Here is a 16686-nt window from a genome sequence, read left to right on the forward strand (position 1 = left end):
TCTTTCTCTTCCATAACTCATCGACTCTGTATTTGTCTTCATAGAAGTGCAAGATTGTTTAAATCAGTTACAAATATAAACATATTACTAAAAGTCATTAAGTACCTAAACATATTTGACAAAGGGAATGTACTTGAGAGTTTATTGATGTAAACTGGAATAAAATTCATGTGCAGAGAATAGAGGACACAGTTGGACTCTTGGGTAAAGAAGTGCCTCATATGTTCCTCTTGTGACCTCTGGTTCATGTTTACCTTTTCATTTTGTAAGGGATGCACTGGGTTGACTTTGTATGAGGACTGCTTATAGTCTTCTTTTTTCCCTTAAAATATTTGCTTAAGCCCCAGAATATAACTGGCAGCTCTTTTCTGGACAGATTCAAGAGCTGGCATATCATCTCTATAACATGGTGACCAAAATTGTACAAAATATTTAAATAAGGCCATACTGTGGTGTTATGTATTTTGATAATAACATCTGTCATTTCTTTGCCTTTAACTATACTGTTTATCATAACAAATTTTCATTTCTTCCCCGCATTATCTGGAAGATGTACAGTAAATGATATACTGTAAGCAACACAAACATCTAAGTTTTTCATAAGTAGGAGTTTGTTTTCTTCAAGAAGAAATTAGAACTGTCATCAGTTAATCATCTTGTCTGAAGTGATATTTATCCTTTGGGTGTTATTAATGAACCAGCAGCAGTTGGTCTGTACATAGCACATGAAGGCAAGAGAAAGTGTGGACTTATTTCAGGTGAAGAAACAGAGGAAGACACAGGTGAAGCTCTTGAAAAGTCAGATACAACAGATACAACAGGGTTCTACTTTGGATTTTATTTTGAATTACAATGTGCTATTTTGATTAAAATGCATTAGGAATTCACGGCAAAAACAAACAAAAAACAGGACCTTCCATTTGTACTCTGTAGAAGGTAAACCCAACTCCCAGACATTGATATCCTTTTCTTTTACATGAAGCTACTGTAACAGTTAAACTACACTTAACACTGAAGGAGCCTGCACACTCCACACAAAAGGTACTCCAAGATGAATGATAAGGCAAGACTGAACAGCTAAGAAGTGCTATTTCATGCCTTCGACTTAATACAATGCTTAATTTAGAAAATCATATTACTGATGTTATTTTAGGATACAGATGTACAGAAATGTATTGCTGTACCTCATAGTGTTTATAACTATAATTCATTATATACTTAATTAAGGAGGGATTTTCACACCTGCTCTGCTGTGATCTTCACCCTCAACACACTGTGTTATTATCCACTGTTACAGACACTTTCACTGGGCAGATTCGCAGGGGAACAGGGTCAGAAGACCATAAGGAAAGAAACACCCTGTCAGTAAATGTGCTTTTAAAAGTATAGATGAGAATTCCATCGCTGGGATCTGAGAACAACACCTTCCCCCTGTCATAGTCCAGATTAACTCTGATTTTCATGGGTTTCCTTTTCAGAGAGAGTTGTGTATTCGGTGAGGTCAGAGCTGTGTAAACACCTTCCCAGTGACCTATAATCCAGATTCCTTCTTCTGGGCTCAAAGGGATTATTACTTTCCTGTTGATGGACTCTTTGACCACACCCAAGAACCAAAAGGTGTTGTCTCCCACCTCCACATCCCAACAGTGTCTCCCTGAGGAGAATCCCTCAGAGCCCAAAATGACTTCAAAGTGATCAAACCTCTCTGGGTTGTCAGGAAGCTGCTGTCTCTCAGGTCTGTATCTCACACAGGCTAGATCCTCAGACAGTGAAAGACGAGGATTTGCAGTGTTGGGGTCTAGAATCACAGGATCTAATGGAAAAAGAAACATAAACAAATCAAACACTTTTGTAAAAATATTTTTAAATTAATATTATGCAACTTAAGTGAATGAAATATAACAGTCACAGAAATGTATAAAATTAATATTATTAATAAAACACCATGTCATGGGACATTTTCACCCTACGCTTAGATGTTTTTATTCTGTTACACTGAATGGTCTGCAGTTTCACAGTCCAAAAGAACAGGCCATGAATATTGACATCTGACAAAAACATATACTGAGCCAATAAATTCAAAATCAACAATATTGCTGTGCTTCAGAACTTCTTACCAGGAGCTGGAGTCAGCCTTTTATTGCTGAAACCACTTCCATTTTCTTTTAAAACAATTCATCTTTAAAAGGCCCATTACAAAATAATCAAAACAAGAGCCTTTTATACATACAGTGACCCCACTTCACTAACAATTTACCTATATATATATAAATTTGTGTTCCTTCTTTTTTAATGTTCCTTTTTCCAAAACCTCAATCAGGAAGCCTACTGTATATATTATACAGTATATATTTGTTTTATGGGGATAGAATGTATGGTTCACACCACTGTAAGCTGGATGGTTAGACCAGCTCCTTTTTAAACACTAGGTGGAGATCTGGTACCAAGTCATTCAGCTAGCTTCTTTAAGAGACACCTTCAACATACTCCTGAACCAAAACCCATATACCAACAAAATAAGGCAGAGATTTGCAAATACTGTATATAGACATTTTTCTCTCCTACCACCTCAACAATAGATGTTTCTGTTTACTGCAGTTATGATTATGTTGGCCTGTTTGAAAGTTAGTTACATACCATGTGATGGTGTACCATGGGTAAAGCTCAATTAACAAAAACTAACAAAGATCCATGTTTTACAACAATGATGTGAAACTCAACAGTGACATGTTCTTTTCAAAATAGTTTTTAAATTAAAATAATTTTAGAGAGCTGCAGGGTTATTGACTTCAAAAGATGAATCCAGACAGCATTGGACTGTAGACTCAGGACAATACAGACACACTGTCAGGAGGGGATCACCAGGGCCTGGACATGTAGTGACACCAGTAGAGCAAACTGGAGGAGATCATTCACTTCACTCCAGGACTTTTTCACAGACAGTCACACTTTCACTGTTTTTATCCGATTGACTCCATAATTCTAAATGTTTCTCCATGTGACACCATACTGTAGCTATCACATTAAGGCATGAAACAAGTGACCAGGGTACCAAACACTCCCCTCGCAACCTGTCAGGAAACTTTTTCCCCAACATACAAGAATACCTGGGTTCAACAAACTTCACCTCCAGCTCTCTCTCTGCTATGCTAGTCCATTTTAATTATAATAATAATAATTGCTAACACTTACAGATGCAGCCATTCAAAAAAAGCGGGCGATACCGCATTATTTTGCGGTGAGCTTTACGCAGTCTACCACGAGTTACCGTAAATTCTCCTATAGTACCGCAAGTAAAATAATAGTATCCGGAATTTCCGCAAGGTGGAGCTAATAAAGCTCAACCTCTCATGTTTGAGCTGTCGCCATCAAAGTCTTTAACGAAGATATTACTAATAGTATTAATAATGAATGACCTTGGACAAGCTGTAAACTCAAAGTATTGCCCTGGTCAATATTCTTTTTTTCATTGACCGTCTTTGTAAAAGTAACACCACAGCATTTTGCAATCACGCATTTGTTTCCAATCATGCAAAGTACAGTAATTTTTGAGAATCTCCAATTCACCATGCCTTTCACATGCTCATAAAAGAGATTGATTTAGGAACATAAACATATTACTGTATGCAAACTGTACTTTATACAGTATGTATATGTATATTTAATGTCTTTACTGTGCCCGTTTGAGTATTGAATATTTATATGGAGTTTTACCACTGAAGGGAAATCTTAGTAGCTGAGCATAAAAAGAATAGGATCATACTGTAACGCATGTGAAGGCCATAAACGATATTAATTTTGGAACATAAACATACAGTATATGGCTGGTTTCGGTACTTTAAAGAAAACATACACGCCAGTATTCCATTTCTCCCTAAACATTTTAAGCATCGAAGTCTTTAACTAACGTGATACCGGAGTCAACAAGCATACTTTTAGAATTTGATTAAAAGGGAATATAATATGGAATCGCATATCTAAAGAAATTAATAACGATATAATTATATTCATGTACCGCAACACAAGAATTTCTGGACACTCCACTCAAAGCGCTTTACAGGTAATGGGGACTCCCCTCCACCACCACCAATGTGCAGCATCCACCTGGATGATGCGACGGCAGCCATAGTGCACCAGAACGCTCACCACACACCAGCTATCAGTGGGGAGGAGAGCAGAGTAATGTAGCCAATTCATAGAGGGGGATTATTAGGAGGCCATGATTGGTAAGGGCCAATGGGAAATTTGGCCAGGACACCGGGGTTACACCCCTACTCTTTTCGAGAAACGCCCTGGGATTTTTAATGACCGCAGAGAGTCAGGACCTCGGTTTTACGTCTCATCCGAAGGACGGCACCTGTTTACAGTATAGTGTCCCCATCACTATACTGGGACATTAGGACCCACATGGACCACAGGGTGAGCGCCCCCTGCTGGCCCCACTAACACCTCTTCCAGCAGCAACCTTAGTTTTTCCCAGGAGGTCTCCCATCCAGGTACTGACCAGGCTCACACCTGCTTAGCTTCAGTGGGTTGCCAGTTGTGAGTTGCAGGGTGATATGGCTGCTAGGAAGTAACAGTGGAAGACCTTCAACTTGGTCATTCCCATTTGGCTGCATCTGCTCTACCACATTCTTAATCTTATAGGCAGGCTGAGATTGCAATAGCAAGGCTGCAGCTCTTCAGAATCCTTCCCTGTACCTTGATGACATAAACTCTACTAGGAGTCTCTTTGCTCCTAGCTACCATACATGGAGCCTACTGCTCCCTTGCTCTGTGTCGGAGCTTACCCCCCTGCTAGTTTTCACACAATGAGCCTCCTGTTCCTGTATGTACCACACATTACTCTTGGAACCTCCTGGTTCTCTGCTGTCACTCATAGTCAACAATGTTGAGTGGTTCTCTCACCCTCAACAAGTCAGCCCTCAGACTAACAGGTTTGCCTCCAGCCACCAACATCACTACCTGATGCCACCAGGCTGGACCACCACTCACATCACACCAGTCTACAGCCTCACTCTCACACTCAGACGTAATCCACACATTAAAGCCACACAACCTGTCTGTCTCCTCACTCTTACATCCCAAGCTGTGCATTCTTAGGTGCCAGCACATCTTTCCCTCATGCCTAGCCACACCTGCCTTTACTCATACTTAGAGTTCCACACATCCACCCTCTTCATGCCCTGCATTTCTAGAGTGAGGGTCCCTTCACTACACCCCTGCTCTCTGAAACACGCAGACAGGGCATTTTCTATTGATGCCCAGACACTTCTGTTTTCACACATACCAGCATCAGTGGCACTCTCACACTGTTGCCACAGCATGCCTACCACCCAAGGTCAGTAGCCAGATAGACCCCTTTCTTCACCAGATAACATGTATTGCCAGGGGAAGGGTCCCTCTACACCTTTCTTTCTGGTACACACACTAGCACTCATTAATGCACTAATCCTCACACTAAGGGGACCTTCTTTGAGTAGCTCTTTTCTTACACTCCAAAACAGACTGTCCCTTTAAGGAACTAGATGTTCCCAAACTCCACAAATCGCTCTGAAACTGTTGCCTTTAATCCTCCCCTTCTGGGTTTCAGACAAAAATAGGAATGATTATTCTTCCCCAGTCGTCCGAGATTTTAGTTATTGCTGCTCTGAGCTTAGGTGAACTAGGCAACAAATGTGCTGGAAGACAAGAAATCTCAAAACAGAGGTTCGCTAAATCAAGTAATAAAGTTTTTGTATTTTATTTGAGTCTGTCAGATCCGTGTAACTAGCTAACACTAGACAAGCCACATTTTCTTTCCTGACATGTAGAATACTTGAGGTGTTTAAGTAGAAGTTAACAGATTCACATTTCACGTTATTGCTTTCAAAGTTAAAATACATATCACTGTATCTTTGTAAAATGGGTACTTCTTGTTCTTGTTTGTAAGCTATTATGTGTTTTTCAAAGCTGGTTAATAAAAAATTTCTAGTTATGTAATTCATACTGTATATTTAATTATTCTAAATAGCAAAATAAGGTTGTGTTGGGAGTTAATAATAGTAGTGTATCCACAAATTGTGATCTGGAAGGGCCTTTTCCAAGATCTTTCCTCCAAAAATCTAAAGCTGCAGCCACTAGTCGGCTCTCATACTGTATATTGTAGGCTAGATCTTTCCTACTGCTGTTGTCAGCAGCATCTTGCACCCGCTACTCACACTGCTGTGCTTCAGCATGTCTGCTAACAGGGACCTGATTTTGTCTTTCCACTCTGAAGCTTAATGAGTCAGTGATAACCTGGGTTTAGCTCTTCTCTGGGAAGTACTTAGCCTGTTCTTATAGGTACGACCCCAGCTGAATTTTGTTAAATTAGTCATTCCCTTTAGCTGCGTTCACATACCAATGTACTGTATGTCTCTCTAATGAGGACTATGTCTCCTTGCCAAACACCCCATATTATACCACATCCTGTACTGAAAACCAGTCAATCTCCCTCCCCCTTGTGATCCCTGTCCCCCAGTACTCATTGTACTGAACAATCCCAAGCATCTTCTCCCAGACTCTGTACTTCAGAGAGTCCAGGTGCTTGGCAACATCTATCAGTGCTCCTAAAACCCCCTCTGGATCCTGCAGTGTGCGCTGGGCTCTGCAATAATATTCAGGAGTCAGTGCTGCTGTGGGTCTGGACTTGGTACAATAGAATAGAGGAAGGTAGCCTGAAGATCACATACCTGCCCTTTGTGTGCTTATAGTTCTGAAAAACAACAACAGAACCAGATACCAGTTAATTACAGGCCACCATATAGTTCTACCAGTCACATTAAATAAAGTAAATAAAGAACACAAATAACTTTGCACAGCTTCATGAAGTTTTTGAAAGTTATAGCTAATAACTAGTATTTAGTAGTTATAACTATAACTAATATTGTTTTAAACAATGTTGAATATTTAATTGAATTTGTCTGATATTTAATACATGCATACAATAAAATATTAACATAAACATTGTAGGTAAAATGCAGTTCCAGAAAACAAGGTAGAAGTAGTTTTTTTTTCTCCAAATTTAACACAGAAATATCTGGTAGAGGACATTCCAGGAGAATTTCTAGCTACCAGTGTTATACTCGCAGCAGAGCTCACTCCTCAATGTTACAGTGATACACAGTGCAGATGTCAGTGTGTGAATGTGACCACTTAGTACTGTCAGTCTGCATTCAAGGACTGATGTCACAGAGAGTCATCTCTACCTGCAGGAATGAAATGTCTCCAGCACTCATATCCTGTTTTACAGCTCTGATTGTTTCTGAAAGGGAAGTGATCTCTCTTGTAAGGCTCTCAATCTTCTCCTTCATCATGTGGCTTTTCAGTTCTTCTTCCTCCCTCACTGCAGCTGTCCTTGCTGCCTCTTCATCTTGTAGAAACTGGTGAAGTTTCTCAAACTCTTCCTTAATCTGCTTCTCTGTTTGGTGCACCTGAGTCTGGAAAGGAAAGTATTTATTAATGGCCGAATTAGTTCATTGTGAAACTAAGGGATAATTTTCCACAAAACTTGTACTGTTATTTTTTGGGGGTGGTGTTCTATCTTCTAACACAAGGTACAGTACTTTTAACAATTTGAAGAGTTCTCAATAATAAACAGTGAAAAAATCCTAATGAATTAGACACTAATAAGTTAAACCTTAAGAATAAGTGTTTGTGACTGATGAGCTCCAATCCTATTACTGTATATGTGTTCATTCTGGCCCCATCTGTGCCTAACTATAACTCTTTGTCTTATACACATCAACCCTTTTCATATTACATCTTTATCGTTTTCTCACTACAACAATATATTCTCACTCATACTCTAACCCCTCAGCCGTGCTCAGGCATGATCACAAAGGAGAGAAAACCCACTGTAGTCTAATACACCACTATGGAATGCACTATGCACTGCTGGCTCCATCACTGTGGTCTGTCAATCAGAAGCTGTCCTTCTGTCGGAAACCACTGGGGATTCTACCTCTGCACTCATCCACTTCCTATCTCACTGCTATGTTTCCACCAGTACAAACACAGGATTTAAACACTCCCATGTTCCCTGTCTGACTACATCTCTGGTGACACAGCTGTGATGCACTTCGCAGGCTGATTTCCCTGCATCTCTGTGGCACCTCTGGATTGCAGTGCTCAGCTGTCCAGTCATCTACCAAAGACTGTTTTCTTTTAAAAAGAGGGTTTGCTTCCTCACAAGAGTTTGGACAGTCCATTTAAATACAATATCTCCTACAGCCTCCGCTCCTCAAAGCACCAACTCACTGCAGATTGGCACCTGCTGAAAGCCTTTCACTGTTTTATTCCAGCATCCTTAGATTTGTTATTTCATTTATGAAATTAGTTTTTTACAGACTGATTTTCTGAGATGGATGTACTGTAGAGCTGGCCATTATTTTTCTCATTTCTTATTCTGGAGACAATCCAAGTTGAATATTTTAGTCTGTATTTTTTCAACTACATTTATAATTTCAAACCAAGATTACCTTAATGTGCTCTGCACATCGATCACATGTTTCTTTATCTTTATTGAAGGTTTCCAGCTTCTTCTGAAGGGGCTCCAGTACAGCTTTGAGTTTCTCCTTAATGAAGTCACAGAGATTGCATTTTAAGAAGAAGCCTCACTGTCAGCACACTGAAGAAAACACTGCTCCTTAATCTGATTCTTGAAATCTCTACAGCCGCATAATATAAAAAATTAAATAAAAATAATATAACTGGATAATTAATTTATATTGATGACAACTGACAGAACAGAAATGATCTCACTGAGGACATGCATTTCTAACAGTCCTGTAATAATAATCAGTGAGTGTGGCCCTACATACAGTATGATTATCTCACTGTTTGATCCTTTCTGATTTGGGACACTCTTTTATTCTTTACAGCAGGCCTTTCTACAAAATTACAAAATTACAAAATTTCTTACACTAGAGATATCAAAATATGGGACAGCAGTTGTTAAGTCAGTGCTCGCAGTCAGTAAGGTTGGCTTATTACTTACAGTACATACAGAATTAATACTGATCATAGTAATTTCACACTTTGTACCTTGGTTTCCCTGAACAACACACTTTTAGCTTGTAGTCACTGTGCTATCCTATGGTATTAATATATTTTCACATTTTATATTCTATTTATACTGCACTGTGTAGATTTCCTGTAGATCACTGCAGCTATGCTCTAAATCACTGAAGTTAATTTCTTGAAATGTATTTTAATTTTAGTGCTGCAGTCATGATTGAGAAATGAAGCATACAGTTGAAAATAAAAACAAAATAGTAAATAAAAAAATAAATCCAATCCAGGTTATGTCTTTCCATCTTTCTGGCAGCATACAGGGAAACAGTGCACAGCCCACTGAAAAACACAGCATATGTATGAAAATCAGTATGAAATAAACATAAAGACATAAACCTTTATGAAAGTGCAACATTATAATTAATTTTGTAAAGACTCTGTAGCTAGATATCTTACATGTTGCTGTAATCTCCCATTTTAAGGTGAAAACTGTATTTAATTAAATTGTATTTAATTGAGCTTCATATGCATCTATTCTTTTGTCCTCTTATTACTGATTTTGTTACCATTAGAAAAATCAGATAATTTAACTGAAATCTAATTTAGTATCATACACTGCAGACTGAAAATGTATCAGACTGAAGAGGATACTGTATGTTGAGGATATCTACTTAGAAATTCCTTAAATTGAGAGCACAGTAATTGAAAGGCTAATTTTCTAAAAATTAAATCAGTCACTGGCAGATGATAGAATAAACTATTTTATAGACAGCTATAAAGCCAGAAAAATATTTAAGTGGCAAATATAATGATTGAGTCTGTGTCAGAAAAGGTAATACATGGGTTTAACAGCAACACTGTGCTAATCCAAATCTTTATAATAATAAATGAACTGGAAAAACATTTTTTATTTTTTAGAACAGTATTTTCTCACCTTGCAATTCCCTGTGGCCTCTTCCACAGGACAGAGCTCATGGTTTTTGTGTTTTCTTGAAGTCTAACAAACCAGGCAGACAGGCTCTTCATCAGTCAAACAGAAGAGCTTGAGTGTCTCCCTGTGCAGACTACAGAGCTCTTTAGACCCTGCTGGAGGTCTCTGACTCCTCTCCTGTAAGAAGTTCTCACACAGATTCTTTAGAGCCAGGTTGATTGGAGATTGGTCTTTAGAAGATCTCCTGCAGACAGGACATTCCTGAGATCCCTTCTGCTCCCAGTACTGCTGCAGACAAGATTTACAGAAGCTGTGGCTACATATCAGGACAACAGGATCTTTGAAGATTTCATAGCACACAGGACAGGAGAGCTCCTCTTCCAGGATAGAAGATCTTGCTGCCATTTCTCACCAGACTTACAGTCCGTCTTGTTCTCATAAATAGTGCCTGGTCACAGCTTCACATTTGCTTTCACTTTCATTTAGTGCTTTTCATACTGCTGGGTTTATCACTTTCCTGTGAAATTATAGCTGTAATTACTTTTCTCTAGTAATTATGTGTGTTTATTGTTGTTATTTTTGTATTTTTAACATTTTTAAAATGCAGCATATTTCACTACATAAAATAACTAATACAGATTGTTACTGAATATAAGGTAGTTAAACCTGTCATCACACCCCTCCTCTTCCTGCTGAACTGTTAGGTGTTGACAAATACCTGTCAGGTGTTCCCAGTAACAGGTTTACTAAGGAGCAGCATCTTTCTAATAAACTGTCATTCAAAACTTAATTATTGTAAAGATACGTTTTATTCCCTCATTTATAATTTAATTATGTTTCCTGATTCTTTGTTGTTCTTTGTCTGTTTCTCCTTTCCACCTGATGTTCTCTCCACCAAACAGTCTGAACCTGTAAATGTTCTTGTTTTGAAGGTGCTGCCAAATGGAACAAATCTATTATTCTGCATTTCTGAAAATAATGTTTTATTGTCATTGTCAGTGATCCTTTCCTGTTGATAAAAGTGTTTGGCCAAAACCAAAGCCCAGAAAGTGTTGTCTCCCACCTCCACATCCCAGCAGTGTCTCCCTGAGACGAATTATTCAGATCCCCGCACACAGAAATTATAATCAAACCTCTCCGGATTACCAGGGGGATGTTGTTCCTCATCACTGTGTTTCATACTGGTTAGATCCTCAGAGAGTGAGACATGTGGCTGTGCTGTGTTGGGATCCAGAGTCACAGTAGCTGAGAGGAAAGATGATAGAGATCAACCCTATCCTTTTATATTAAATAAAATAACCGTGCAATCTTGCAGAATGTATAGAAACTTATATAGAATAAATTAATAAAAAATTATAAAAATGACTTTTTAAAATGTAGACAAGTCAACAATGGCTGTAACAATAGCATCAGTAGAACTCAGTTTTATTGTAAAAATAATCAAAAGTTATACATTTTATAATAAGAATATGAATTAAAAACTAAAACAAATTACATCACTGTCAATTTCAATTGGAAAACTCACACACCATTGATAATGTATATGGTTAAATGTTTCCAAATAATAAAAATATTGGGGTAATACAATTAATCAAAGGTGGACAATTTTAAAAACAGATTTCTGTAAATTAGTTTTGACTAATACAAAAGTCATAAAGTTGTATAAAGATGACATTTAAATTAAACGTGCAGAAGTCAATAAAGCCTCATTACAGCTTTACATCAATGTAAAAACAACCAAAAGTTACAACTTTTAAAATGTAAAAAAATGTTTAAGAGAGCTGGGGAGTTACAGACTACAGCTTGGAAATTAAAACTAGTGATAAGTTTTATATAAGTTAAATGTTTGAAAATAATAAAATATAGTGAAAAATGAAAATAATATACTGATGGAAAAAAGAAACAACACCTCCTCTTCCACACTGTGGCCCTCCCGTCAGAGTGGAACAAGCTGAAGAGTGTCTCATCCATGTCATTGTCAGTGACACTGCTGATGACACTGCTGACGAGTCCATCGCAGGCTCGTCAGCAGTGGCCCAGGGCAGTCAGGTGTGATGTCTAGGAGGTGTGAGCAGAGGGCCTGTGACAGCTCTCCTTGCTCTAAGGCCAGCAGCATGGAGCCTCACTGTCCTGTCACTCATGCAGGCATTGTGTCTGCCGGCAGTTTCATCAGTAGTACAGGTGGCAGATCTGAAACGATCTCTCAGATTGACCAGTCTGATGTGTTGGCCCTGCTCTGGTGTGGTCACTCGAGGGTGACCAGATCTTGGGTGGTCATCTGTCCTGCTGGTCTGCTGAAACCTTCTCTGTAGTCGGGACACAGTGGAGTGGCTTACTCCATAGTGTCTGGCAATGCTGGCACATGACATGCCTACCTACAGCATGCCAATGGCCCTTTCCTTTGCTTCTGGTGACATTTGAGGCATTATGGAATGCACAGAAGACTGACTAAGTGTGACCATTTTCTTGCAGTGACCTAAGCTTTGAATTAAGACCTTTTTAAAGGTGACCTGATCAGGCATTGTTCCACCTGGACCTTGATGTGTAAAAGTGCACCTAACGAGCTTTCGAGTGATTGGCAAGTTGCAATGCCTCACTGCACAATCTGTATTGCTGGTCAGGGGGCTTAAAACAAATCAAATACTTTTTGTGAAAGTACATAAGCTATAACTATAGTATTCTCATTCCAGAAAATGTTGTGTTTCATTTTTTCCATCAGCATATTAATAAAGGCACGGACATTTTTAGAGTTAGTATCAGTAGGAGAACAACAGCTAAAAACTCAGGACACGACAAACACCCTGTCAGGAGAGGATCACCAGGACAAACACATAGTGACACCAGTAGAGCAAACTCCTCAATTCTCAGTGTTCCTCCTGTACTGTGAAAATATGTAAATCCCCTCCCCCACCCCACCCCCAATTGTGATCCTGCCCCCCAGTACTCATTGTACTGAACAATCCCCAGCATCTTCTTCCAGTCTGTGTACTTCAGAGAGCCCAGGTGCTTGGCAACATCTATCAGTGCTCCTGAAACCTCCTCTGGATCCTGCAGTGTGTGCTGGACTCTGCAATAATATTCAGGAGTCAGTGCTGCTGTGGGTTTAGACTCAGTACAATAGAATAGAGGAAGACAGGCTGGAATTCACATCCTTGAATTTCTGAAAAACAACAACAGGACCAATTATTAAATAGAAATTCAATTTACATTAATATACATTTTTTTATAAACAGTTAATTCAACTGTGACATAATTAAATCATACAAATCAAACATTAAAATCTCAAAAGAGTCACACTTTTAAACCACATATAAAATGTTATTAGACATAAAAGTAGTGTAAAAACTCTTTATTTTGAGAAAATTACTCATCTAATATTGTAAATGAAGAGGCACTTGTGTGTACTAAGCAGTCAGCATTGCTGCCAACTCTGACTGATTGCAGGCCGATAGGAGTCCATGATCTCCCTGTATGAAAGTAAGTTCAGTCTGAACCTCAGATTTTCTAGCAAAAATTGACCTGTCTGTGAGAGGAAAAATGTTTCAGGGACACTACAGGAGAACGTGTAGTTGGCAGAATTAAATTCACAACAGAACTGACTCCTCCATGTTATAGCACGGTATAGTGCACACTGCAGCTGTGACCATTCAGTACTGTCAGTCTGCATTCAGAGGACTGTTGTCACAGAGTCATCTCTACGGGCAGGAATGAAACTAATTCAGCTCCCATCTCCTGTTCTATGGCTCTGATTGTATGTGAGAGGGATGAGATCTATTTTGTAAGGCTCTCAATCTTCACCTTCATCATCTGACTCTTCTGCTCCTCTTCCTCCTTCAGTGCAGCGATTGTGGCTACCTCTTTATCATGTAGAAACTGGTGAAGTTTCTCAAACTCCTCCTTTATCAGCCTCTCAGTTTTCTGGGCCTGTAACTGGAATAAAATTTGTTGATCAAAGGTTGAATTTTATTGATTTTTATTTGGTTTGTTCTTGGGTGGAGGTACTGTACTATATCTCTCCTAGCAGAAGCTTATTGTTTTCCGAATCAGCAGCTGGCAATAACAAGCGTTATCCAGTTTCCACAAAAAATAAATTTAAATAGTATTTTATTCCAACAGCTGTAAGAACACCAAGGAACAGCCTTTCAGGCATTTGTTCTAGGTGTAATAAGAAGATTTTCATTTGTGTTTCGGAAATATTTTAGGATTTCAAAGCAAGATTACCTTAATCTACCTTTGGAGTTAGGTCACATGTGTGTTCCAGTTTCTTTTGCAGAGGTTCCAGTGCAGCCTTGAGCTCCTTCTGGAATGAAATGATACTTTACTGCAGAAAAAAAATCACCACAGAGAGACCCTCTCTAGTACAGTGTTTCTACAGCCCCTCCAGTCCATTCCATTTCAGAACTGCAGTGACGACAGCATCTAAACTGTTTTGGGGGTAAAGGTTTTGTAATTCTACTGTACTGTACATGAAGACTAATTTAAATTATTATTCAAATATTTTATTCCATTTCATTTTTAAGATGAGCAGAATGGAAATGTATTGGTTAAAACATCTGTATCCCTTTCTTGATTGTCCTTGATTCAATTCCTGACTGAGCTTTGTGTGTAGGGAGTTTGCATGTTCTCTCTGCATTTGCAGAGGATTTTAGTGGGTTGTATTGCTGGCTATGTTAAAAGTGCACACAGAGCCATGTACTGAGCTCTTTTCACACGTATTATTGCCTTCTAATATAGATATCTGAAATAGACTTAAAGTTAACAAGATTCTCACAATAAATAAATAGCTTCCTAAGAATGGATATTAGCTCACTTACTGAATGTTAATGGAATACTTTTTGTTCAGATTTCAATACTATAAATCTAAGCTCTTTCTCAGTAACCAAGATTCTGCACTTTATTTTGTTGCTCCCATGCAGGCTCCTGCATTACACTGTGAGAATACTGTGATACTGCCTTTGTGGGATTCTATTACTCTAGTTTAGTCATTTACTTTGAAGCCAGAACAGAACAGAAGGCTCTGCTGGGACACTGAAAGGACACTACGGAATAAAAGATAAAGAAGGAATTGAACCCAGACAGCCCGAGAGACAGGAGAGTGGGGGAAAGAAAAGAGCCTTGAACCAAGAGAAGAAGCCGCTTTAAAGAGGAGGCAGAAGAGCAGCCTGAAAGACAGAGGAAAGAAAAAGAGCAAGGGACAGGGTTAAACAGGAATCAAAACTGGGCCGTGGGTAATGAGCTGAGGGGAGTGAAGTGTGAAGTGAAGTGGAATGGGAATGGAGAAGCAGGACTGCGGTGTACAGTGAGATATTGGAGTGGAGTGAATGATCTGGAACAGAACAGGAATACATGGCCACACCAGAAGCTGCCTCCTGGATGCTGGATGGAACTGCCAGAGAATGAGGCCAGCAGGGACAAGTCCAGGATTCCCAGGGCAGATACCAGGAGAAACCAAGCCACCAGAACCGGAGGAGTGGAGAGGGCTACACGGGAAGATCCCTGAGGTTCTGGATAGCAGGAGCTGCCTCCTGTATGTGGAACAGAACCACAGAAATGGGAAACCAGCGGAGAAGTTGTCCAGGGAGTCCAGGGCAGAGGTCAGGGATCACCGTGCAGTCAGGTGAGAGTTGCATGGGGAGAGCCCTGAGGACCTGGACGGCAGAAGCTGCCTCCTGGATGTGGGATAGGGAGACCAACAGAGAAAAACTGCAGGGTTCCCAGGGCTGAAGTCAGATGTCTGTGTGCAATCTGGTTCAGAGGCTTTGGAGTACACTGAAGTCCTGGAGTGGAGTGAAGTGGAATGGGAGTGGAGAAGCAGGACTGCAGTGTACAGTGAAAAATTTGGAGTGGAGTGAATGATCTGGAACAGGGATGCAGGGCCGCACGGGAAGAGCCCGGGGGTCCTGAACAACAGAAGCTGGGGATGAGAGGCCAGCTGAGGTAAAGTCCAGGGAATCCAGGGAGGAGGTCTAGGGTTGGCGTGCAGTCAGGAACTGGAACAGTGGTTGCAGTGCTGAGAGATGTCCTGGAACCAGACCGGATCGGAGTCTGAGCAGACTTTCTCAATGGCAAGAAATGGGTAGCCAGCATCCAGCCTGGGACTCTCTACGAATCAGCCTGTCAACAGAATTGAGCAGCCTCGGCTATGGAGCGGAATCCTGTGCCGAGCTCCCAGGGAAAAAAGGAGGATCCGCGGGTATCTTGGTCTTGGAAGGGAATCCAATTGCTGAGCCCCGAGGGAGAATGGGATTTCGACTTAGGAGCAGAACCCAGGCGCTGAGAACCAGAGACAGGGGTGCAGATGGGCTTCGGGATCCAGGGTGAGACTACGAGCTGGAGAGACTGCTGAGGCATCTGCCACAGGAACCGGACATCAGGTGAGAACAGACAGGATGGTGGAAAAATAATAATGGAATGGAAATTAAAGTGCAGACATGAAAATTGAAAGGGGATGAAAAGAGCAATGATGGAGCATGTCGAAGCAGGGCTCCAGCTTTAAATAGAGAAACTAAGTAATTAGTAAGGAATTAAATAATTGGTAATTAAAGGCAGATCACCTGAAGGGAATGTGGTTTATGCGACAAGCCCTGGAGCATCGTGAGCCCTTGTGAGAGTGTGACGGTTTCCCAGGACAACCTCTAGTCGAGAGACGCCATATGGGTGCGATCATGACTTCCTGTTCATCACCATTAATGTTGTAAAGGTCACAGATTAAAACCGCA

At 40.0% G+C, this 16686-nt stretch overlaps 1 pseudogene across 1 annotated transcript; it reads right to left on the reverse strand.

Moving 5' to 3' along the window:
• Positions 1-829: 829 nt before the first annotated feature.
• LOC148820875 (nuclear factor 7, brain-like) lies at positions 830-10578 on the reverse strand (annotated as a pseudogene). The gene is made up of 5 exons (XR_016094160.1): positions 9971-10578; positions 8502-8597; positions 7234-7460; positions 6714-6736; positions 830-1813 (listed from the first exon to the last, which is right to left on the reverse strand). The product of XR_016094160.1 is annotated as a nuclear factor 7, brain-like (transcript).
• Between the last annotated feature and the right edge of the window lie 6108 nt (positions 10579-16686).

Source organism: Atractosteus spatula, chromosome 14 (genome assembly GCF_055471065.1).
Source record: "Atractosteus spatula isolate fAtrSpa1 chromosome 14, fAtrSpa1.hap1, whole genome shotgun sequence".
Taxonomy (NCBI): domain Eukaryota; kingdom Metazoa; phylum Chordata; class Actinopteri; order Semionotiformes; family Lepisosteidae; genus Atractosteus; species Atractosteus spatula.